This window comes from Rhinolophus hipposideros (genome assembly GCF_964194185.1).
Source record: "Rhinolophus hipposideros genome assembly, chromosome: 2".
NCBI classification, from domain to species: Eukaryota; Metazoa; Chordata; class Mammalia; order Chiroptera; family Rhinolophidae; genus Rhinolophus; species Rhinolophus hipposideros.
In genome coordinates, this window is record NC_138048.1 from 14,154,542 (window position 1) to 14,180,823 (window position 26,282).

A 26,282-nucleotide genomic window follows, 5' to 3' on the forward strand; every position below is an offset into this window, starting at 1 on the left:
TTCCTGCAAACATAGCTAATGTGTGTCTTTATATTTTTCTGACCTCCTTGTATTGAATTATTCCATCTTCAATGCTGAAGCACGCAGCATTGCTGGGCCACTCACAGTGATTTGCACCTATTTTTCATGGATATGTCAGCCTATGATTATATAATTACATGACTTTTTATAAAAGCGTGGAAGGCTTAGAAATAACGTGCCCTCATTTTATGAATACTCAAGTACACTTTGAATAAAATACTTTGTTCACTTGTAGAGATATGATATACCCCTGGAAGGCAATCATTGGGTCTTTTATGTAAATTACTATTTTTCATTATTTACCAGCTCCCAGGTGCCCCATATATACTGTAATTATATTCTCTGTGGCAGCCAGAATTGTACAGTCTAGAAGTTAAGTGATTAAAAAAGCAGATTTCCTGGGATTAGATGCAATGTAATGCTATGCTGATATAAATAACTTCTTTCTAGTACTTATTAGGCAAAAAAAAAACAAAAAAAAACAAATCATTAAAATATATAGTAAAGAAGTAAATGAAAACCCTACACTTTTAACCAGTTTCTGAAGCTAGATTTTTTTAACCTTACTCTAGTTTCTACAATGCTATTCAGATAATTACTTTTAAATTTTAAATGAGTTATGTCATTAATTACATATTTATTGAGTAGTTACTATGTCCAATTCAGTGGCATTCTTGTATAAGAAATGGACTGTTCATACCACAAGATTTCAAAGTAATAGAATGAAGATATACATGAGATATACAGAACAACAAATATAAGTAAAAATTTAAATAATTGTTAAGATTATACTAGGTTGAAATATATGAAATTGTCCATTTTAAACTGTTATTGCCCTTATATAAATATAATCTTATATAATTTAACCTCTTCCACTCATAATATGTCGCTCTTCCTCAAGTCTGTGCCTCTGTCTTTGTCCTTCCTTCTGAGTGGAAGTTTCTTTGCCACTTGGTCTGAAGGAAATACCTGCTTTTCATCTGTACAGTCTCAGCTAGAGCACTATATGCTCTGAGTATCTTTCCTGCAATTCATAGCGTGAGTTAGACACTGCCTTATTGATGCTTTTTCCATTTAAAATACTTCAATGTGAGGTTATATCCTACTATAGAGCGTGTGATTTTGCATGCCCCTATCCCTCCTCTTCCTGTTCTTTTCCAGGGTAGTATAATAACATAGCTGTGTCCTTGAGGGTAGATGTTATAACATATTTGCATCTATAAAGCTACTTTACATGGCTGGTATCTAACAAGAGCTAAGCAAGTGCTCAATGAATGGATATTTGAATGTATATATAATTCAGTAACGGTGTATTTTGAACTGTGGGAAGTCTTGTAGATTTCTACTTCTGCCTGTCATTTTACAGATGAGAAAACTGAAACTCAGAAAAAGGAACTCCTAAAAATTCCCCATAGGAGGTGAGTTAGAGGTGGGACAGTATAAGCAAAATAATAAAAGCCATCTAAAATTGAATGGGATTATTGTATTTCTTTGCTTGAATAACTGTGCCAACTTACAGATATTATATGGGTATGTTTTTCTGTGCTTGAATATCTGTTTCCTCTAATCTCCTTTCTTATTCTACACCAACTTGATTTGACATCAGGTACCAGTATCTCTAATCTTGGGAGATGATTAGCACAGATATTCAAGCAAAGAAGTAAGAGTAGTCCCTCCTTATCCATGGGGGATATATCCTGAGATGACTCCCAGTGGAAGCCTGAAACTGTGGATAGTACTGAAGTCTATATATACTATTTTTTCCTATACAGACTTATGATAAAGTTTAATTTTTAAATTAGGCACAGTAAAAGATTAAAAACAATGACTGATAATAAAAATAGAATAATTATACCAGTATACTGTAATTAAAATTTTGTGAACGTGGTCTCTCTCTCTCTCTCTCTCTTTCTCTTTCTCTCTCTCTGATAACCAAGATGGCTACTGACTAAGGGGCAAGAAGTTTATACAGTGTGGATACACTGAACAAAGAGGCGATTCCGATCTCAGGAGGAATGGAACAGGTGGTGCAAGATTTCATCATGTTACTCAGAAGGGCATGCAATTTAAAGCTTAAAAATTGTTTCTTTCTGGAATTTTCCATTTAACATTTTGGACTGCAGTTGACTGTAGGTAACTAAAAACACAGAAAGCAAAACTGAAGATGAGGAGGACTGCTATATTCGTAGTAACTCTATAATAACTCTACGCAGGGACGATCAGTGAAGATTTTGTAGAACTGTGATTTAAATTGAATCTTGAAGGATGGATAGAATATAGACAGGCAGAGGAAATAGGGGCGAAACATCTAGGAAGGAGAGCCTAAAATGTGTGGAGAAGAGTGAGCAAAGAGAATATTAAATTAGTCAAAGGTTGTTCTCATGTGCTTAGAAAGTATATGATTTCAGCCATGGCCTATGTACTCTCTGGCTTTCTAATATTGATACAAGATATATACACTGGGGGTGCCAAAAAAATGTACACAAGTGTACAGCATTGCTGGAGCAGTAGTTCACTGTAGTCAGAAGTGTACTCACCTCCCACATACTCACCTTTGCACAGCGTGCCATCCAGAGCTAATACTTGTAGGAGGTGTTCTTCCTGTGTTTGGCCTTGACTCTCACATTCTCCTAAGAAAAGTCACCACAGGTCGCCACTCTAAATTATTGTGAATTGGAACAAAACATATATTATCAACTGGTTTAAGAGTATTGCTTTTGAAAATTATATGTGTGTGTGTGTGTGTGTGTGTGTGTGTGTGTGTGTGTGTGTGTGTCAGCTAAATTTATACTCATGGCTAATCGTTGTATGAAGAGCAAATTGGTAAATACTTCCTCAATTGAGTCATTTTTAATTCACTTAACCATTTATTGAATGCTCACTATGCATAGGGCAGCGTGCTTTCTGTCAGAGATGTGATGGCAAAAGAGACAGCCGTGTCTTTGCAGTTATGGAGCCTTGCATTAGTGGGGAAATAGGTAATCAACGATTCTATAATAAATGGACCGATCCATTACAAATTGTTGAAAGTGTTGTTAAGGACGTAAACAGATAATGTGATAAAATGTAGTTTGTGAGGGTGTCCTCTTTTGGAGAATGTGGCTAGAGATGTTCTCTCTGTGGGGGTGATATAAAAACTGTGCCCCGGTGTGAAAGATGGAATCACCCATGCGAATGAGACAGAGAAAGGGCTAGGCAAGGAGGTGGAACTGTGTTTGCAGTGGTCCTGAGCTGAGAGCTTTGTAAGCTAAAGGAACCTAGGGTAGACCAGTGGCAGCAACTTATAATGATGGAGGAGTGAAGGAGGGGAGTGATGGGAGGAAGATGGGTGGTCAGGAGCACCCAGATCTCGCAGGATCATGCAGACGTTAAAGTTTCAGATGCCATTTTAGTGTGATTTTAAAAAAAACACAACAACAACGAAACAAAATGAAACAAAACAAACAAACAAACAAACAAAAAACGTGGAAGAGTTTTAACCAGGAAGGTACATAACCAAGATTGTATTTATCAACAAAGGCTACAATTACTGTATTGAAAATGGATTGGGATGGAAAAGGAAAGAAGTAGGGTCAGTAAGGAGGCCACTCAGTTGTCCAGACAAGAAGTAATGTGCCTTGGGCAGTATAATGACAGCTGAAGTGGAATGAAGTGAGCAGATAGTAGAAATACTTGGGACACAGAGCTGTGAGAACTTGATGAAGTGCTGGCTTTGTGTTGTAAGGGAAAGAGACTGACCCAGGAGAGCTTATGGGTTTCTCACTTTAGCGACAGAATGTAAGGAGGAATCATCAGCAGAGATGAGGACCCTTGTGGTGAGCAGGATGGGGGGGGGGGTAGAAGGAGAGTACGGCTTTGTATGCTTTATTGGAGGTGCCTGATTATCAGTCATATTGACACTTTATAGTCTTTCAAAATCAGGAGTGAGACGTAGATGGCAGATATGAATTTAAATAATGTGAATGTATAGGTAAGTGAAATTATAAGATTTCTCTCTTTGTCATAAGGGAGAAAAATCAAACCTATTGAAATGTGTGTATAATGTAAGTGTACATATAAAATGTAAGTATATGCACACATACACACACACACACTCCTAGGGAATAAAAAAGAATAATTGAAGGAAGGAAGGATAAAGGAAAGAAAGAAAGGAGAGGAGGGAAGTTTTGCTTGCATGAAGAAAGCTGTGTTCAAATCAACTTTAAAAGTTCAAATAATTACTGATTCAGTTTATTTCTCCCCAACAAAGCTACATATCAATGTAAAAAGAAACTAATAAAAATATGAATAAGAATAACTCAGCTTCCAAAGATCATATAGGGTAAGGATTTGAACTGAAAATCTATCTGACAAACATATTTAAACCCTGTAATCTCCTATGAGTCTTACTCTTTTCATTATTTACTACCAGTGAACTTCACATTTTAACTTAATCTTGAGCTAAAACCTTCAGAGATGCCATTGCTACAAGGAAAGTGCCCCAGATGACTGGACAGATTATATGGAATGTGTGGAATATATGGGGCCGATTTGTAGTTGTGTGAAGGCATTAGAATAGGGACCCTAACAATCTCTGGATTGGGGGTTAGTCAGAGTGGCTACCCACTGCCATTGCTCATGAAGTTGTATCTAACAGAAGCATTGTCAGGCTACAGAATGTTTCCTACTGAAAAGATGGGGCCAAATTAATAATAAAAGTAACTAATATATCTTGTATTTATCAAGTGCCAGGCTGTGTTGTAAGCACTTGACATGCTACCTCATTTAATTCCCACGATATCCCTGAGGTGAGTGTAATTATATGATAAATGAAGAAATTGAGGTCTTAAACAATGTGCTTAAATTCATAGAGCTCTTAAGTAGTAGAGCTAGGATTTGAACTCCTGGGTGCATGAATAAATGTTGTTTGTTGTTTGGGAAAAGTGCATGGGGGGAAAATATTTCCAATCTCAGAGGACAGAAAGGCTGGCTCGTGCCTGGAATAGATGGCCTACTGGTCCCCAGTGGCAAAAAGGGAAAGAGAAGGAAATAACAGCAAGTTGTTAATTCATAAACCATCATTTTCCCAACTGCAAGGCTTGCAGTTTCTGCACCTGGCACGTTGCTGACTCATCTCACCTGAATCATTTAGTCAGCTTCATTGTGTTTGCCAGGGCTGCTAATTACCTCACTGGAATAATTTAAACTATCAATAAAGAATGCAATAAATCATTAAAGATAATGGTTAATAAGGAGAAATAATTTTGACTATTCAGCTTGCATTGATCCTTGATATAAAAAGATTAATTTTGTATTCTATTTTTAACCTTCCAGGCAACCATTAGCCATTTCTTTTGGCAGAGTTGAGCTGAGCTGGTTTTTCATTAAAAACTTGGCATTTATCTTATCATCGAATTCCTGTGATATCTCATTCCAGGAACAGAAAAATATTGTGACTTACCAAGGAAGCACAACAAGACAAACATCACTTCTTTAATAAAAATCATTGCAGCATAGCTTTGAAGCACATGTAGTTTCAGTGCTAAACCTGATTCTCATTCTTTTTAATCTACTCAAGTACACATACTCCTGATTCCTGTAAATTTAGAAGATCAGTCTCTTTTCATCTTCTGACTATAGGAAGTGTATGAAATGTAATGGGATATAGTATCACAATTATCTGATCTGTAGTACATAACAATGGAATATTTTGTCTCAGGCAGTCACATTAAAGCTTAGGTAATATTTTAGTGGGAATATCCTTTTAAATGTTCTCAGAACAGTGCTCATTTTTCATAGCTTTGAATTTACTTTTATGTTTTTGTCATGGCCAGACAAAGTTGTATAATAAGAAATACGTATACTTTGTGGTCATGTGGGTCTATTGCAGGCCAGGATTGTGCTGAATAATGCATATATGCATGACATCAAGAAACTTTTATGCAAACATTTTCACTTTAACAATATAGTAAGAACCGTACATTCTGTGTCAAAACCCATATCTGTGGAAGAGAAAATCAGAGCCATACTATAGCATTTTGACTTATTTTAAGATTGGAACTAAATGAATAATGAATGCTAATCTAAAGTTACATCAGTTAAGCATTTTTTACCTATAAGAATACTTTATTTTGCCTAATCTGAAAACACTCGAAACATATATGACAAAACAACAGAGTAAATTTTAGAATCATGCTATCACGAAGCAAATATGCTATTTAAACCCAAAGTATGAATGTAAAAGTATCCGCTACTTCTCTTGAATATAAGACAATGGAAGGTACAAATGCAATCTCTCTTCTATGTTTTATTTCTCCATTCCTGGATTCTAGGAATATGCCAGGAGCTACCTTTTATTGCCACTTCATAAATGAACCGGACTTGTTTTACCAGGATTTTCCACATATGTTTAAGCTATCACTATGGCTCCAACTGGTACCTAACTGGTCAGAAAGCACAGAATGAAAATGAAAAGTAATCAACTGGTATTTCTACTTTCCCTCAAACTTGTTGGGGAATTCTTTCTTCATGCAACTAACTAATCAATAAAATTCTAGTATGCTGGTGTCTGAGGGAGATCTAGTGAGGTATAGAGAACCGAGGACGTTACTATTTTGTTCTGCCCATGTATCTTTTTGTTTGCAAGTAATTAAAAAAAAAAAAAAACTGGGAAAAAAAGCAGCTCAATTGCTCGTGGAAAAATCTGCTTTATTGCAAAGATGCTTCCATCATTTCATGAAATTCAAGGACAGAAAGGAAAGTTGAAAGTAGCAAAGTTGAAAAACAAGGTTGTCATCTTCTCTAAGAAAAACAGTGTTCTTCCTGCACCCTATTTCTCTCTTTATGTTGATGCCTTTTTGCTCTCTCTCTCTCTCTCTCTCTCTCTCTCTCTCTCTCTCTCTCTCTCTCTCTCTCTCTCTGTACACATCTTACCTGTGGTTTGAAATGGCCACATCCAAGTCACAAGTTTATGGTCTTTTGTATCCAGTGCCCACTAATGACTGCCAACATTTTCTAGAGAGGGAGTGAGGAGAGAAGTGAGGGAGGAAGAGAGAGAGAGAGAGAGCGAGCGAGAGACAGAGAGACAGAGAGACAGAGACAGAGACCTCTGGATTACCATAGCAGAGCCCATGAGTGAGACTTTGCCCTTGTCCACTCTGCTATGACAAATGGGTGTCAGATGGAGCAGACAGTGATAGGCGTGTTTTATATAACCCTGCCCTCTATGCCTGCAAGCATGCTACAGACACTAAATGATCACTAGAAATTCAAGCCAGGGTTGATTAATAGTCAGAATAAATTCTCTGGAGAAGGGAGGACTTGCATCAATTCTTGATGGATGACTAGAAAGTGGCAGGTGGGGAGGAAGACATGAATCCAGAATGGGGGAGTGGTAAGAGCAAAAACTTAACTTTAGAACCTGTAAGAGAACTATGCTGAATGGTGACTGGAAGAGTGAGGAGAGCTGGAGGTCTGTATGCAGATATTGTGGAAGTTTAGGAAGGAAGGTTTTGTGGAAAGCTTTGGATGATAGACTATGAAGTTTTTACTATATGTGAAAACATCTTTGAAGTTTTGTTGTTGTTATTGCTTTTGCGTATATGTGTGTATTAGCAGGGAGTGATTATTTATCAGACTTGTGCTCTTAAACGTTTAACAGGCAATTCTTCAAAATGCAACATGTGTACAAATGTATTTATTATAAATTTTGCCAATGCAAAAGTTTTGGAAAACGTAATTTACAACTAATAATAAAATGCATAATATCCTATATTGTAAATTTCATATATCTCAGAATGTTTTCATTGATTTTTGGCAACTCTTATTATCTGTAGCTATGGTTACAATTCAACCACGATTTGCCACACACAGTTTCATCCCAATTTGCTAATTATTTTCCCAATAAACGTATTGTCATTAGATCTAATATGTAATCTATTATTAAACGATTTCTCACTTTCATATAATTTGCAGTCTTCAAACTGAAAACATTTTCAGCTTTAGCACCAATTGGAAATGTATATAATTTATCAACATAATCACAAAATACCTGAAAATTTAGAGGTTGTCTCTTCTGAACAGAATGAGCTGGCTCGAGCAAACCACTGCTTAGTCTATGAGTGTTAATGAAAATCTCAATGTCAATAAAGAGGAAAGCTGCATGTGGGAAAATCTGCAGAATAATCCATGAGATTTGGATGGACATGGGAGCAAGATGGAGTTAAAGAAGATTTCAAGAATGTATGCTTAGATCAAGAGGTTATGATGATAGCATAACAAAGAAAGGACATAGAAATCCATGTCTGCAGCTCCAGTGTGTAATCTGTTAGTATGTGGTACTTTATAAAACTCCATCAATTCATCAAATATCTATGGAAGAGTAAATACTAATGAGGAAAAGCTAACCATTCTACATGCTCTACAGGATAATTTTCTAATTAATCGTGGAAGTCACCTACAGTTCAAAAGTAGATGTAAATAATTATTGATTTCTAGTAAATGAAGCTTCTCTTCTCAGCTTTTAGTGATGACCTTACCCGCACATTCTTCTTAAAGGGGGCCCTCCCTGGACTCTGTGCCTTCCCAAAGCAGAATCTGCTTTGCTTTTACCCTGTGTCCCCCACATCTAGCTCCGTATTTGGCTCAGATTATTGAAGAAATGTGGTTGAGTTAAGAAATAAAGAATCTGTAATCGGCTTCATAAAAGAGAAAGGTGATGAAAAGGGGCAGGCTAGTTGACCTCAGTTCTTAGCCAGGTCTGGAGAAGATGTTGACCAGCGCTAAATCTAGGGAAGTCATTTTTTGTCCCTGTTAAATCCCAGGAAATTCTATCAGCCTGTGAGGAAGTATATAAGGCAAGATTCAGTAACAAACGTATGTGGCTTGGCGCAAATGTTTCACTGTTTCCAGAGTGAAAACTCCAGCAGTCCCTGTATATAGAGACACCCTTTAATTCCAAATGCTGGAACTAAGGGTAAGGATTAGAGGTTTGTGTTGGATATTGATATAGCTATAAATAGTTAGCAAAACTAGGAAGAACAATTCCCTTTGCAGCATACAATATACATACAGTATGCTTCCTATATTTTTAGCAATTTGGAAAATAACACTTGAGATTTGTTTTGACTCTTCTGTTTTGTTTTTTTGTTTGTTTGTTTTTCCATTATTATTAATGAATGTAGTCAGAATAAGAACAAAGAGGGGATTATAAAAACAGTTTGTATATTGTCTAGAGGAGTGGCACTTACAGAATTTCATATCAAATGTAAGGAATGGCATTTTATAGACAGGCTTTTTTTTTTTCATTTAATCATGTATAACTAAAGTGAATCTTGTATTAGGAATGCAAGAAGCCCTCTGTGAACTGAACTTGTTCCCAAACTTCATTTGTAAACCATCATTTGCAATATGATGGATAGTTATGCACATAAACAATATTAGATGCTGTTTTAAGTGACGCCCATACCAGTCTACAGAATCTGATTTAGCTCAGTTTCTGAAGCGTATGAAGTCACTAGAGACACTACAGACCAGGGGGTGGCTAACTGTAGCCTGTGGGCCAAATCCAGTCCACCCACCCTAATTTATTAAATACATTTTTTTAAATTTTTTGGGGGGGAACACAGCCATGCTCTTTCATTAGCGTATTGTCTATAGCAGTATTAGAACCACAGTGGCAAAACTAATTGCAACAGAGACTTTTAGGCCTGCAAAGCCAACATTTTCAGAGTAGAACTTTGCCTATTCTTGAATGACCATTAATTAGTTCTTAACACCACACGGAAGAGTGAATTGTGGGAAATTTTATTCAGAGGTTGACTCTGACGATCAGGAACGGAACTTCCTTTACCAGAGCAATTGGCTGGCTTCGTGCACTTTGGAGCTTCCAGTCCCAGCAGTTAGTGATTGGTACAACTTCATGTATTAGGAATTGATTCTCATGGTCTAAAGAGGGGACTCTAGCAGAACATAGGCTGGAAACATAAGAGAGGGAGGCAGAGCTATTTCTTCTGTTATTTCAAGTCTATTGGAGAAGTAAGGTCATGTGGCTGGATTTGGGGACATCACCCTCTGTTGGGGGCTAGTGATGAAGGAGTCACTCGCAGGGTTGAATCTCCTCTGCTTCCTTCCTTTTCTCTTACTACCACTCCTCCCACCGTAACCCCTCTGAGTCTCACACCTGCTCAGGATAGGTCTTGGGGTGAGGTACCATGTAGACATAAGATGAAATCTCAACATTATGTCTTTTGAAAGAGCTAGTAGAGTAAGAATGAGAGAGAGAAAGGGCATTATAGGCAGCTGTGAGGAGGAAACGGGGGGGGGGTTTCCTGGAGCACTGGGTGTCTCAGTTTATTAGGAGATAAACAAAAACTAGCAAATGCCTACCCTGTACTACACTTCCCTAAGCGGTTCTGTATTATGCTCCATTATTGTATGTTATAGTGGCAGTAGCATTGCTACATGACACTCCTGTGAGCTTACAGCCATGCAGGATGCTTGGCATTCTCCGTGCACTGCCCTCTGAGGAGATTCCTTCTCCCTCGCTGGTAACCTCTCCTTCTTCTACTTCAATGTAATTCTCATCATCTCATTTTTAAATGATTCAGTTCCGCTAGACTTAGTTGTGTGCCCTTATACCTGTCATTCTATATACCTCCCTAGACAATTACATCTACTCATAGCTTCAACTGCTGCAAACTATAACCTGCAAACTCGAATGTAGCACTCTGACTGGGATCTATAGTATGAGCTGCAGATCTGGATATCCAACTGCCTACTTGAAAATATTTCCATTTGGCTCGTTCATAGGTTTTTTTTGTTTGTTTGTTTTATTCTGCTCTTCCATTATAGTTTGTCTTACTTAGTAAATGTCTCCATCATGATAAAATTTCTCAGTTCAGGAATTCCTGTGATAATCTTGTCCCTTGTATCAAATCATGAAGTCCAGTGGATTTCCTCTCTTAAATATCACTGTAAATACATCTACTTCTTTCTATTCACACTACCACATCCTAGTCAAAGGAATACAAAAGTTTGTTATCTGGTCCACCTGAAACCACTCCTAACCCTAATATGCTGTTCCCCTTTTCTTCTTGAAACTTTTCAATGACTTCCCTTTATCTTTTTTTTTGAAAAGTCCAACTTGATCCTTATACAGACTTTTTCACCTACAAGGCCCGACCTGATCTTTATACGGCTTTTTTCACTTTCTCCCACATGCCATTCTTCTATTGTTGATTATCTTGCTTCCTCTGCTGAGAAGGCCCTCACTTCCCTATTTTGGGCCTAGACAATTTCCAGGCACATTTCTTGTCAGGAATTATGTCATCTTTTTAATTTGAGTCTTTCAAGAGTGATTGGACTAGGTGAGGTACCACGAATTTCACATATGTAGTTGTAATCACAATTGTAATGAAGTAAATCAGTATATAATTATGTAAAATCTGTCAGTCTCACTAAAATGGAATCTCTAGGAGGACAAAGGGTCATATACTCCTGGTTTAGAGCAGTCTTTCCATGTCCTAACACAAAACTCTATAAATATTGGAAGAAATCATTCTACTGACTGACTGATTAAATGAATGAGCTCATTTAACACATAGGCTCTTATAAGATATAAGATATTGTTATTACCATTCACAGTAACTGAGTAAAACTAAGTTTCAAATCTAATCTATCAGATCTTCAAATCATGCACTACAGTACACTGCAAAGAAGGATTAGGGTTTATTTGCTCTCCTCCTTGTTTCCTATTGCATGTATAATGAAAAGTTGATGAGGTCCCGCTACTGGATCCTAGGTAAAGGAAGAACAAATCAATATGTAACAGTGTTTTTGGTGTTAAGGGTCAAATTGAATAAATTGTATACCTTATTACCCTTACATAGATAATGGCTTCACTGGGTATCACTCTTTTATTTTAAGGCCACTTAGTCTGAGTATTATTATTTTTAATGCACTGACACATAAAATGAAGAAATGGCCTAATAATGAATACTTGATCCCCAAATCATGAAATCAATTTTAATATGCTTGGAAGATTTAATATTTTCTTAGTGTAGCGAGATTGATGAAGTCCTGCTAATGAATATATTGATGAGATTGAAAGAGAATGGGCTGATGGGTCTTTTGTCACCAGAGAGATGAACCCTACAATACAGACTAAGAAGTAGGTAAAGAAGATGGCATTGAAGCAACTATAGAAGTATAAAAAGTTAACACTCTTTTAAAAAAAATTCATAACTGTGCATTTTCATACAGATAATGAAATACACTTAATTTTCTCAGAACATTAATTTTAAATGAACATATTAAATTTTAACTGTTTTTTTTTATTTTTTATTTTTTTGGATCTGTTTATTTTCTTTCTAGACCAAGGATTACAGACTTAAAAATCACTCCCTGTCCTGATGTATCAATGGAAAGCATTTTATTTCAAATAATATTTTATTTAAAAACTGATAAAATGTCTTTTTAAACCAAGTAAATAATAAGCAATGTAAAATTAGCTGTTTTATAAAGACATTAATTTTTAATTCATATTGTAGAGGCAATTTTGAATACAGATATAACAGTTTCAAAAGATGTGTTTTCCCAAAGTCGACCCATCAAGCTGTATTCCCATGCTAACTAGCTTGAAGACAGATACTAATTGTATGCTGAGTTTGTAATGCATCAGTTTAGCACTATCGATCTGCTAAAAAAATGAAAGTAAACTAAGCAAGAGCCAGTCTCAATACCAAAGGAATGATATATTGATTCCATCTGACAATGCTTTGTCTACAGATCAATGTGTATGTGCGGCATAGACCAGTTAAGAATGAAACAAGGTGGACAAAGGTCAGGAAAGAAACACAGGGCATCCAAGATTATTGGAGACCATGAAATGAACATATCTTTAAGTTCAACTGAGAGGTGTTTAGAAAGGAATTCATTAGGTTTATTGGGCAAAAAAATTCACAATATAAATATTTAATGACTCAAATACGATACCAGGATCATAGGAGCACTTTGAAGAAATTAAGACTCACTTTTTAATCAAGAATGACTTTGTAGTGAGTTTGTGAGGTGAAGACATTATAGAAACAGTCTTGCTCTCATTTCACCAAATGTGAAATCTTTTCTGTTAAAAACCTCTTTCCAATTCCCTGTATCAAGCACTTGTAATATTCAAATGTCTTCAGTTCCAGAATTCTCTGACACCTTATTTTAGATCTTAAAAGTTGACCTGTGTAATCCTCTCAGAACCAAAGCCTTTTGGTGGCCTTCAGGTTTTATGAGATTAGGCATACATTCTTTCAACCTGACAACAGAATTTAATGTGGAACACAATGTCATATTTTTCAATACATTTTGTGTCTTTCGTGACCTTTTGGTACCATCAGGTTGACCTGTTCCCAAGCAGAACCATTTATTTAACTTATAATCTAATTAGATATCAACAGACCTTTAACTTTTGAATCTTGATTCATTTATTTAAAATATCCTTTCTTTATTACTTTGAGCATATTCATGTATTATGACTTTGGATTTAATTCTCCCATTAATGTTTATCCGACAGCTGTGCTTGGTCTTAGAGAGCTGAATGTGTGTGACTTGTAATACAGTTTCTTCTTAGGTTTGTCAATCTATATTTTATATTACCTATCTATATTCTTAAGTTTCAAATTTAAAAAATTAGATATATCATGCTGGGTTGATGAAAGGTTGAGAGATGGAAGAAATACTTTATAGCATAATCATAAAGTAGTAATTCATCAGCTTTTCCTCCTGTGATGTAAAATTTAATATCCTATATTAAAATACATGCGTATGAAAAAAAATTCTCATTACATAGTCGTTTTTTTCACATTCAATATTTTTATGTTTTGTTTGTGTGTTTTTTTTGTTTTGTTTTGTTTTGTTTTGTTTTGTTTTGTTTTTTAGTGATTTACCTATCTCCCCACCTTTTCTTTTAATTTTGTGTGACAATTATCCATCATAAACTACTAAAAGAGAAGCTTTGGTCAAGAATGGAATGAAACAGCAAAAAGAAAAAGTAAAAATTATATTTAAACAAAATCACACGAAATGGCATTTGAATGATGTGTATCTTCAGCGTTTGCTGTCCTCTGGCATTCCTCACCATCATGCCGAGGGTGGAGCTGCCAATGAGAGCAATTTGTCAGTCTGTCCTGCTGGATCGGGGAGACTCATTCAGCTTGATATTATCTAAAGGCTCTGGGTAGAAGACCTCAAGGTCTTGAAATTCCAAATTCCCATGGCTCCATCGATGCCAGCGGTGCAAAATGGGTGACAGTCTGTTCTGTGCAGGGTCATCGGGCTGTATTGCGGTCAACGGGCTGTATTGCGGTCAACGGGCTGCATTGCGGTCATCGGGCTGCATTGTGGTCATCGGGCTGCATTGCGGTCATCGGCCTGTATTGCGGTCATCGGGCTGCATTGCGGTCATCGGGCTGCATTGCGGTCATCGGCCTGTATTGCGGTCATCGGGCTGTATTGCGGTCATCGGGCTGCATTGCGGTCATCGGCCTGTATTGCGGTCATCGTTCTGTATTGCGGTCATCGGGCTGTATTGCGGTCCTCGGTGGTGGCCCGCTGGTCCGTGTTGCAGAACCATCCCATGACAGGTGTGTCGGGCTGGGTGCTCTGTTCTGGAATGTCTAGCTTGAGACGAAGGTCAAGTAGCTGTGGTCGTCGTAGTTAGACAGCACTGGGCAGCAATCATGGCCTGCAGCTAACACGCTGTTCTTGGAGACAAGTGATACACTCAGGAGGGGCAGGAACTCTTTTTTCAGAGTTGAGACCTGCGCGCTTTCGGAGTCATCTGCAACCAGCGCCGTGCTGCCATGGCTGGCCCAGGCCAGGCGGCGCCCACTGGCGGAGAGGCTGACCTCGTGCACCCAGTCACCAGCGCCACTGCCACCAAACTCGGGCATCAGCTGACCAAATGGCATTGTGCTGCCCCAGGGCGTACTGGATGGCTTTCCATCCACTTATTTAATGTACGCAGGAAACACTGCGTTTGAAATCGCATGATCCTGCTGCCAGCAAAACATTGTTGGGATGCTCGTCTAAGCCGAGGACCATGGAGGTAATTGGTTTTCTAATGTGCTTATTTACCCACCAGTCATTTTCGGGTTTGAAATAACAAACAGAAATGAGTCGTGCTCCACTTCCCACAACACATGTACTCTCTAGCGGGGGTCAGCTGACAAAAGTGGCTACACGGTTCATTCTCAGGATTACCAGCATTGGCTTCCAGATGCCATCTTTCTGACTCCAGACATAAGCATTGTGGTCGCTCCTGAGAGCCCAGTTCATGCCTGTGATGTGTCCATTGCGCTCCTTGAACTCATGAGCTTTCACCTATTGCCCCACCCGCCCCTTATAGACTGGACTTCATTATTATTAGGGCTAAGGGCAGTCTGGGTGTAATCCCTGTTCCAGGCATGAAAGCTGATTGGTTCTAGTAAAAACTGATGCAGGGACACTAGGTATTCTTAGTGTTTTCAAAGGATAGACAGCTGGGTGGGGGCAGCTTGAGCTGTGCTCAGTTGACTCAAACAGGCTCTGGCAGGCGCTGGCAGAGGTCTTATTACATAGTCTTAACTACTACATGACAGAACCAGAGAAGGCTAACTGTAGCCTTATAGCTATGGAAAAAACAATCTACCACAAGTCTGCTTCCCCACTCCCGCTCGCAGTTTTTATTTTCTGGGACTTCTTACATTTTAAGGGCAAAATTCGGTGTTAGCCTGTATCAACATTGTTACTTTAAGAATAAAAGTATTCTATTTTATGAATTTTTCAAATTAGCATGTGTTTCATGATTTTTGAGGATTCTAATGTAGTCAGATGTGACCCACGATGATTCAAAAGGAACATTGAAACTAATGTATGTGTAGAAAGACTGGATTTCAGAATAAAATAATATCTAAAATAATCAGAACATTATGTCTGAAAAAGGTATATGCAGTTTGGAGTTTCATTATTTAGATATTATCTTTGTTTTTAAAACCAATGTGATTGTCTATTCTGATTTAAAACCGAAGGAATGGGGTGGGGGAGACACTATGATAGCTTATATCCAAAGAAAGTATCTGCTAATGCTAAAGTTTAATAGCTATATTGAAATGCATAATCCATGTTGACCCTCTTGGTTTATGCAACTTATTTTAGCGTTAAGAAGTATGAGTCTTTGGGGTGGCCGGTTAGCTCAGTTGGTTAGAGTGTGGTGCTGGTGGCACCAAGGTTGCTGGTTCAATCCCCACATGAGTCATTGTGAGCCGTACCCTCCTTAAAATAATAATAATAATAATAATAATAATAATAATAATAATAATAATAATAATACATTTAAAAAAGTGTGAGTCTTCTATACTAGCAAACCTTGGACTATATATAATTTACTACTTTACGTACCTTCTGACTCAGATCTAAAGAAATATTAATACATTGCAATTGTATTTCATGCAAGGAAATATGTTTCTGGATACCTTACATAACCCAAACCTTCTGTCATTCACAATTTGCAAAGGAGAACAGATTTTTGTTTTTAACGGCTAAAGTGGTCCCATTCTATGGTAATAACATAGACCCGGTTCACCAGTAATTTGGTCTGTCAGCATTGCAGTTCTTTGGATAATTGACAAATTATTTCTTTTTTTCAAATTTGTGATTTCTAAAATTTTGTTCATGATATGAGGATTTAGTTTTCATTTGATACCATTTCAAATAGCTCAAAATGTTATGGCAGCATATATCCTTTCATCTTATAAACCTTGTGCTCAAAAACTAAAATTATAATGTGACTAGCATCATATATTTATGATTTTTGAATAGTAATCAAAGGAGTAAGCCATTGCATTTAAATAGAGATAGTCATTGTTATTTTTTTATAAACAAAAGTACATAATAGTAGTTAATAGTTTGCTTTTCATGTTAGCAAAATACATTAATTTTAGTTTACGTCTTTGTTTCTCATACTTACAGTAAAACATATTTCCATAGAATTGGAGCATGTGTAAGCTTTCAAGTGACATGGAACTAGAAAAACTCCTTTATTAATTATAATTATGATCATCCATCAGAACTTCATAGAATAGTGAGGGTCTTTGACATTGTTTTCACAATCTAGCATAGAAAATGGCTGAGCTTTTTTATTTGGTCAATACGTAGTCACTCAAAATTCCTCCTGGACAAAGAAAATCTCCTTTGAACATGTCCACAGAGAAACATGGCAGCCTTCCGTGAACACACTCTGTCCTATAGCCAAATGTTCTTGATCTTAGTATTCCGATGCCAGAACTTGTATCATTTCAGGACACTAGACACTACAGTATGCAAACCAGGATAATAAATAAAATGTACCAGTATAGAAATGAAAATCTATGCCTTATAGCAACTTAAAATATTTTCAAGATTCAGGTTACCTTATGTATGATGTCTAGGAGATTTGACTGTCTCAGAATATCCCCTCCTCTTTGATATATGCTCAGTTTCAGATACAAACTTTTCAGCTCCCATAACCTTGAAAGGTCTGGGAAATGCAAGCACATTCTTCCTCTCTGTCTCTTTATATCAGTGCTAGTCTCTGAAGGGGCTGAGCAAATGGCAATAGTGACAACAAGATGGCCATATAGGACTAGCAACTGTCCAAATTATTGCCCATCTAGACTGTTTTTCTATCATTTCTGATAATACTGAGTTTTATCAGATATCATACTATATATATGTATACACACACACACACACACACACACAGACACAGTGCCAAAAAATGTATACACATTTTAAGAAAGGAAAAAACTGTATTAAAATTGTCATACTCAATATATGCTGATAACAAAAGATGAACAAAAGTCACGTTTGACTTCTGCAATTACAAGAGGTGCTCAAAGTGGTTACCAACAGCGTAATTTTAATATATATGTATATGTATGAATATTACATATATATGTTTATATATATATATATATATATTCTATTTTTATCTCACTAGCGCTAAAAAAAAGGGCAACAGACCAATTTGACCCATGGGCTATTATTTGCAGACCCCTATGCCAAACTATATTTTTTCTAAGTAAATACAAAAGTAAATCCAAGTAAACACACTTTGGTCTGCTACTGGTATATTTATTTTGTGGATGACATGTTACTATATTAGTATCATAAGAAACTGAATAACTCCTATTGGCTTTATACTAAAAATGGAAGTTATTTTTGAAATCGCATGTACAGGTATTAAATTGGTAATGTTCTGTATCGTCAAAAGTCATTTAAAACAATAGCAACATCACTAGTTAATGGGAAAGACAAAAATCATAACCATTACAATTGGAGAGGACAAAAAATAAAAAATACTGAAGAATTTTATATATTTTAAATTCTTACAATTACCATCAGCTTTGGTAGCTAATTTTTTTAATGCTAATTAAATAGAATAGACCTTCTATATGTCATTATGCATTAGCCTTTAAGTTAATAGCAAAAATGAATGATATCTTGTAAGTCATTAAGACACAATTAACTTCTTAAAATTTCCAGAATCCAGACTCATCACTTTTTTGAAACAGCATTCTACTTTATCTGTTTTGCTCGGGATTTGAACTTGATGATCAATGAAATATGTTAAAATAGGAGGAATATGGCATTTGTAAAAGGCAATAATCTGGTGGTTTCCCCCATTGCATTGAATCTGTATTTTATCAAGCTGCATAGTTTTCTGGCCTCTTATCATATGAATTAGTAATTGTGAAACCCAAGTTAGCTCTGGAAAAGATAGACTACATTTTTCTTTGCCCCTGTGGTCTGGCAAATGCTTAAATATACCCTTATGGTGATCAGGGTAGAACAGAACAGGATCCACAGAAGAACGTGGTCTTTAAGCATGAAGGGTTCCTTGCGTTAATGCAATTCCAGAGAAGACAGGTTCTTCACCATCCCCATTCGGGAGTGCATGGCAACCCTTTAAGGCAAGGACGTCAATCAATTTTGAATAGTACGTTCCCTTCAACATCTGCTCCCTTCTTTTTTCTCCTATTTTCCTCTCTTGTTCTTTCCTTCTCTTTTTTCTTAGAAAAACATTTCTATAGAACATTTTTACGTTTCTACATGTTTTAGATCTCTTCTAGACACTATCATACATATCATACCTTGTTCTCTAATTGTTTTCGGCTCTCTTGAAGAATAACTGACAAATAGTATTGTAAGATAGTTAAAGTGTGTGGCATAGTAATTTGCAGCTGGGTACTGTTTTTTGAAGAAATGATGGAGCAAAAGAATGGTCAAATAGAAATGAAATTTTGACTTAATCAATAGTTTTAAAATCATAAGATACTTATTATGACTCAGTGTGAGAAACAAAGAATATCAATATAGCCAAAAACACAAATTGTTTCCATTTATGTGTTTGCTGTAACAATGGAAGATAGTTCCATAAAATGACCATTGCTAATACCTTTTCCTTTTTTGTGGTGTTTTTTACCCTGTCTTCACATATGATGCATTTCTAAATCATTTGGTCACTAGAAAACCTAGCTTTTCATAATGATGATTATGATGTACTTATTGAATCCAGAAGTCTGTCCCTGTGATTACTTTCATATGCCATTTACATTTTCTTTGTATTGAATGGCAAAATTCATTGATGGCTTGGGATTCTCGTTCTCTAAATAAGTTACATTGCATCAGTGCCTATTGACTATTCCTCAAAAAAAGACGACAATTTTGCATTTACAGTAAAAAAGATTTCTTTTTATAATGAGTTGCACACATGGTTTTGGTAGTTATAATGTGCACTGAATAAAGATCTCAGGCAATATAAATGGGTCATGACATGGTAAGTGGAAGCTTTCTTTTTATTTCATTAGAAGCAATATGAATAAAAGGATGAATTCACTGTACCTATACTAATTTAAACATTTGATAGTTTCCTGAGTTCTCTCCTTGGATTAAAGGTCTTGAAATTTTCCTAAATCTCATTATCTATGTGAAAGCCAATTTTGTTTGTCTCTATTAATTCTTACATAGAAAGAAGAAAAGTTCAGCCTAGTACAATCTTTGATATTGATCAGTTTCTGCTAGGTCTCTTTTCCATTTTCACCATTGTGAACCGACCTGGTTCTGGAGAATTCCTCTTGAAAAATACTTGAGGTGGGGGAAGAGAAGAAAAGGGAGGGTCTCGAATTGCGCTCCCAGATCCTGGAAGAGCCCTAACGCTACCTTCTTTTCTTCCTCCCCTCGCCTCCCCCCGTTTCTGTTTTCTTGCCCTAAGTCTTTTTAGATTGTCCAAAACCTATGCAGTTCTTCCTGGCAAAGATTTCAGACTGAGTCTGGAAAGTCAGTGTTCAATGGAGAAGATACAAGTGAGAAGTGAACAGAATATTATTCTGCATGTCAGCCTTTCCATTTTCTCTCTCTTTTGGGGGGCTTGACCCATGTGACCTTCATTATCCAAGGGGTTTTTTTAATAGAGCAACTCTTTAACTTTTTTGTTTGTTTGAGCATTGTATTCTTTAATCCAAAAAAACATGTTCTGGAGTCTATCGTTCAAAACATGTAATGTTTTCAGTAGTGACAGGAGTGTGTGTGTGTGTGTGTGTGTGTGTGTGTGTGTGTGTGTGTGGTGTTGCATAAAGTAATATATAGGGTTATATAAAAAGATAATTATTTTTTTATTATCCCACATAGCAGATGCCCTTAAGTGTCACCTAGCCTTACCAGAGTTCATATGTGTAGCGTTCTCATTTATACCATTTTATAAGTGAACAAGGCTCACATTTTTTGTTTTTACAAGCAAACAAGCTTTAAATAAAAAAAAGATGTTAAAAATGCTAACACATTTTATTTAATGTTGTAAAACAGTACTTAAAATGAGTTTTGGAGGGATTAAAAATAACAGATACTAAAAGATGTATCTTTATGTCTGATCTTAAATAAGGAAAGAATTCCTTTATAATGTGAGTTGCAGTACATAAGATATCAGTATTCCACAGACATCTGTGCAAGCAAGGCCTTTGGGATCAAACTGAAGAAAAATGATCACCCACAGTAAAAGTTAGAAGATAAATGACTTTGGTTGAGATTTTCAAAGTGACTTTTTTGCCTCTTGTAGAAAACGAACTGTTAGTTTATAAACTTGAAACACTGATTTTGGTGAATAAGCTTAAAGATACTGGAAGAATGTTACTTTAAGCTACCCTTCTGCTCAGCAGTTCAAAGAAAAACACATTTTAGAATGATCATTTTTGCTGACACTCATCAATATTTCGTTTATGGGGTAAAAAAGCTTCAAACCATTTTAAAGTTGAGGGTTTTTTTAAAGGTTTAAACACAATACATTTTAGAATTGATTTCTAAGTAATCGTTAAAATAAGAATATATAAAATTTATAATCATGTATTATTACATGTTTCTGTTGCTAGTTCAAATATAGAATATGGCCATTATGCAAGACCACCCCATTGTGTAACAGATAACACTGTAATTTTTAAACTTTTTTTCAAACAATGAAGAATGTTTCGATAGCAGAACGCCAACATAAAATATGATAAACAGTATTTAAAGAGATCTCATGATTACAAATATCTGACAATAAGCATCCAAAGCTAGGGAATATCCACAGAGTCTACGGTACAGTTTCATGTTAGTATGACATGTTATTATCATTGGGTGTTGCTCACACGACCAGAGCACTCTGACGCACTCTTATCCCCACGTAGTAGATGGATGCCCTTAAGCGTCAACCAGCCTTACCACGGTTCATGTAAATAACGTTCTCGTTTGTACCATTTTGGAAGTGAACAAGGTTCACTTATTTTTTTTTTATTTTTTACAAGTGAACAAACTTTAAATTAAAAAAAAGAAAAATCGTACAGTCTAGTACTAAAGCACAACCCTCTGGTCCATGATCCATGGTCATATAATGTGTGTGAATGTTCTACATAGAGTGTCTGAAATAGTTTTGCTAACTGTACAATGCTATATAAATATTAGCAATAATGAGAACTTTCCTTTTACATTCAGTGTGCAGGGAGAGTTTGAGCCTAAGCTCCAAAATAGGTCAGTTAAATTAACAGCACATAGGATGATTCACAAATTATAGGTGTGGACTATAATATATCTTAGTGCATATCACTTTTATCACGTTTAATGATAGTTAAAAAACAAATTTAAAATGAAATTCGAATCTAATATTGTTGGAAGCATTAGACACTTCTATGGACTACAAGAGTTTGATTGGATATGATTGGAAGAAAAATAAATGTGAAATCAGAGGTCTCATTTTTGCTTTAATACTATTTGTATAGCTCTGAACAGTTTATAGAACCATTCCTCACACATTATATTCAATAATCTTCAAAACAATCCTATCAGATACATAGGACAGGGCAGTTATTATCTTTTATTATTTATTTATTTATTTATTTATTTATTTCAAAAAAGGAAAAAGACTCAGAAGAAAAATAAATTCAGCTTGATAGGGTTTTTTCCTCCTTTGAAATCTTAGATTTCCTAGATGTTTTTATATAAGATCTTGAATGAATATGGCAACATCATTTACATATTTTGGTGCAGAAAATAGTCTAAGTCTCACTTTTATTGTCAGCTTAAAGCCATGAAGTTCCACTCAATTTTATAACTATTGAGCTATTGTCAATACCATGAAGCTCCATCTCAGAATAATAGGAAGATAAATGTATGTGCTTTTAGAGTTCCTGTTTTAGAGGCTGGACACTTCTAATACAATTGAATTTTATAAATAGAGCATTTGAAAGAAAAAAAATACCAATATTCTTTTCATTTTTTTCTCCAAATGTTTTTTGTTGTACCATGTTTTTTTAAGACATTAATGTAAGTAATATCTTAATCACTTTTCATATAAAAAAAAAAAAAGAATTTAAATCCTCTGACTTTACTTAGAGAATGCTTCTCTGTATTCTCCATGCAGTTGTAGCTATGTACCCAGCAGGAAAACATTAGGCCATACCGTTAGGATGACCATCTTGGAAAAAAGGAGGGATAAAGTTGATGCCATGAGTTATCTAATACAGAGAGCTCCTCTCTCACATCGAATCTTCAAGTTTTTTTCTTGATTCCTATTATCGCTGTTCTCGACTTCCCAGCCTTCTAAAATAATCTCTGTATAACATCTTAGGCTGCATACTTTACAAATTAAGCAGATGATGTCCCTAATTATTCTCACCCCTCCTTGTCCTCTGATTATTTCTGTATTTGTTTCTTACTTATTGTCCATGCCTTCTTCTTTGATTTTAGATCTTGTCTTCTATTTATTCAACATTTCCCTCTAAACTTCACATACATTCAAGAATACTGATGAATAGAACTTTAATATTCATATCTCCCATCCCTACACATGTATTTGCATAAATTAGTTTAGGTTCATGTCTTTATATATTTTATAAGAAAGCCTAACCTTCTAATTAATGCAGAGGATGAGGTTTTAAGAGAATATAAACTTTTTATAGTGGTTGGTAGATTTGAGTATGTAATTATGCACTTACTCTGATTAAGTGGATATGTACACATAAAACTTTCATATTTTAATGGACATTCTGTTTACATTAATTTATATCTCCACGTAAACATCCTTAATAACGCCATTGAATGTCATCTTATATCAGTTTCTGCAGTTGACATTTATTAGTTTGACCTTTGACAAGGTAATTATGTTTTGCTATGGTCTATGAATTGAAACTAACATTTTGGTACCCTGAGAAGTTGTAAGGAGGAAAAAAAGAGGTTCAGGTGTGGAGGAAATTCTTGATTTACATCACTGAGTTTCCCACAAAGAGCAGTTGCTGCCTGTACAGTGAATTCTCTGAGTGAATCAAATATGAAATCCTATATGGGAACGGGGTGGCGGTTACTGAAAACAGCACCTCTGTTCTTCTCGGGCTTTGCGAATTAGGCAAGAGTTTTAGATTATGTAATGGATAAGGAAGTGGCTGGATTTCCTGTCTGATTAGAACATATCTCCAGTTCTGAGTTGTCAGCAGAATCGTTACCTAGTTTGCCCTGTCAGGAAGCATTCTCACTAATTGCTGTGACTGAATCAGAGTCTGCCGTGCAGTGCTTTTCAGTTCCCAAACCTGAGCTGGTTTGGTATTCTCATTTTTTAAATACCGTGTTTCCCTGGAAATAAGACCTAGCTGGACCATCAGCTCTAATGCATATTTTGAATAAAAAATTAATATAAGACCCAGTATTATATGACATTATATGATATATGATATGATATGATATGACATGACATGACATAAGACCCAGTCTTATTTTACTATAAGAATTTTACTTATTTTACTCCACATTTTAGTATTTTATTATTTAGCATTTTAGTGTTTTACTTTTCAGTATTTAGTATTTTACTATACTAAAAATTTTACTTATTTCACTGTAAGTAAAATAAGACCGGGTCTTATATCAATTTTTGCTCCAAAAGACACATTCGAGCTGATGGTCAGGCTAGGTCTTATTTTCTGGGAAACACAGTAGCACATTGCTCTTTTTTGGCAGATAAAAATCAGTAAGTGACTGATGTGGCACACCAGTTTGATGACATCTCCAGCTGTATCACTGACATATTTTGCTTCTTTCTTAGATGCAGCATTGTCAAGGACTCAAATAATTCAGTGTCTTAGGAGAATGATTGACATGAAAGCTGGAACATGGGTATCTGGTCTCTCTTCTGTGCAAATAGTCAAATGATGCATTTAAAAAAGTTATAATCCTTTCATTTAAGAAAACTATATTAAAATTAAGACTATTTCAGTATTGACAACCAGTTGACTATTTCAGTATTGACAACCAGTTGAATGAATATAACATTCATAATTGTGATATTTCTCTAAGTCAATCGAATGTAAGTTAAAATAAACAGAAAGCTTATTTGGTGTAACATAAGCTTGTTAATGGTTAACTGCCCACAAAAGATTCCCCTACCTCCAATAATATATGTGCTTTTTTGAACTCTTACCCTGAAATATCCATATAAAAATGACCACTTGTGCTACTTAAAAGCGACTTTTGATTAAAACTCATAAAAGTTAAAGAAAAATGACTCTTTTAATAGTAAACAATTTTGTAAAACAAAGTTAGGGATTTCATATGTTTGTTCAGAAAGTCTCTCAATAAGATGAATGCACAGTTTAAGTACACACATAAATTTAATTTGGTAACTGTGAAGCTAGGATTTCCATGACAGTATCTTAGAAGAAACAAAAGATATATAAATTTGCGTTGTTTAACTAATTTTACTAGAATAAAAAGGTAACAGTTGCTATTCAACAATTTAAAAGTGTGTTTTGCAAATTTTAAAATAGCAAAACTAACTTTTCTTTGAAATGTAAACCATAGGAATATTTGAAACTATAGCTAATGTGCTGCATACGTGAAATAATTACTGAGGATGACATGTAGTAATTGGGTCTGTAATTCCAATTACCCCTGAAGCATTGACTCATTTAGATTTATGCCTCTATTTATCAGGTTTGAGAAATAAGCTTTTCTGTAAAAATAAATCCAGAGTACCTTCCCTTGAATTCAAGGATTCTACAAACCCCCTCTTCTTGAAGAAACAAGAAATCATTGAGTTATTTGCTAATTTGTGAGCAAAATTTGTATTGTTTTTTTTTGTCTCTGTAGCTGATGTTAATAACATCATACTTTTGGCCACTAAATGCTTTTCGGCACCATCTAATTGTCAAAGAATCACTTATAAAGACAAAATTATAGACATCAAAGTCACACACACACTTATGTAAATACATACCAAAAAATGGTGACACAGTCACCATTTTTTTCTTCTCTACCTCATATGGTAATATTTTCCAATGTATATTACATAATTTGATACCAATGATAATTCTAAATGGTAGTAACACTACTCTATCACTAAACACTAGCCATGATTTAATTGTTGGTCACTTATGTCTCATTGTAACCTTGTGCTACTACCACGAAAACATACAACAAATAATAAGTGTATGTCCAGATCTGTTCATTATGTTATCACATCTTAGGAAGAATGGTATAAGGAACTAACTTTATGAATATAAAAATAGACATTGCATTTTTTTTCTTTCACTGTTCAAATGTTATATGTGGTTTCTAGTAAAACAAAACATTTCCGTGTATTATAATTTCTACTGTACATTAGCAGAGTGTTTTAAATTAAGGATGCATTCAGCTCTCTGAACTGATACACACAACTATTACTCAATACATTTGACTAAATTTAGTGAAATATAGTTGTGGAG

General features: G+C 35.5%; 1 protein-coding gene and 1 pseudogene across 21 annotated transcripts in view; one reads left to right on the top strand and one right to left on the bottom strand.

Moving 5' to 3' along the window:
* Positions 1-26,282, top strand: part of ROBO2 (roundabout guidance receptor 2) — a 1,701,369-nt gene that overhangs the window by 1,459,864 nt on the left and 215,223 nt on the right. The gene's annotated exons all lie outside the window — the stretch shown is intronic.
* On the bottom strand, positions 14,563-15,454 carry LOC308488917 (actin-related protein 2/3 complex subunit 1A-like; annotated as a pseudogene). The gene has a single exon. The product of its transcript is annotated as an actin-related protein 2/3 complex subunit 1A-like (transcript).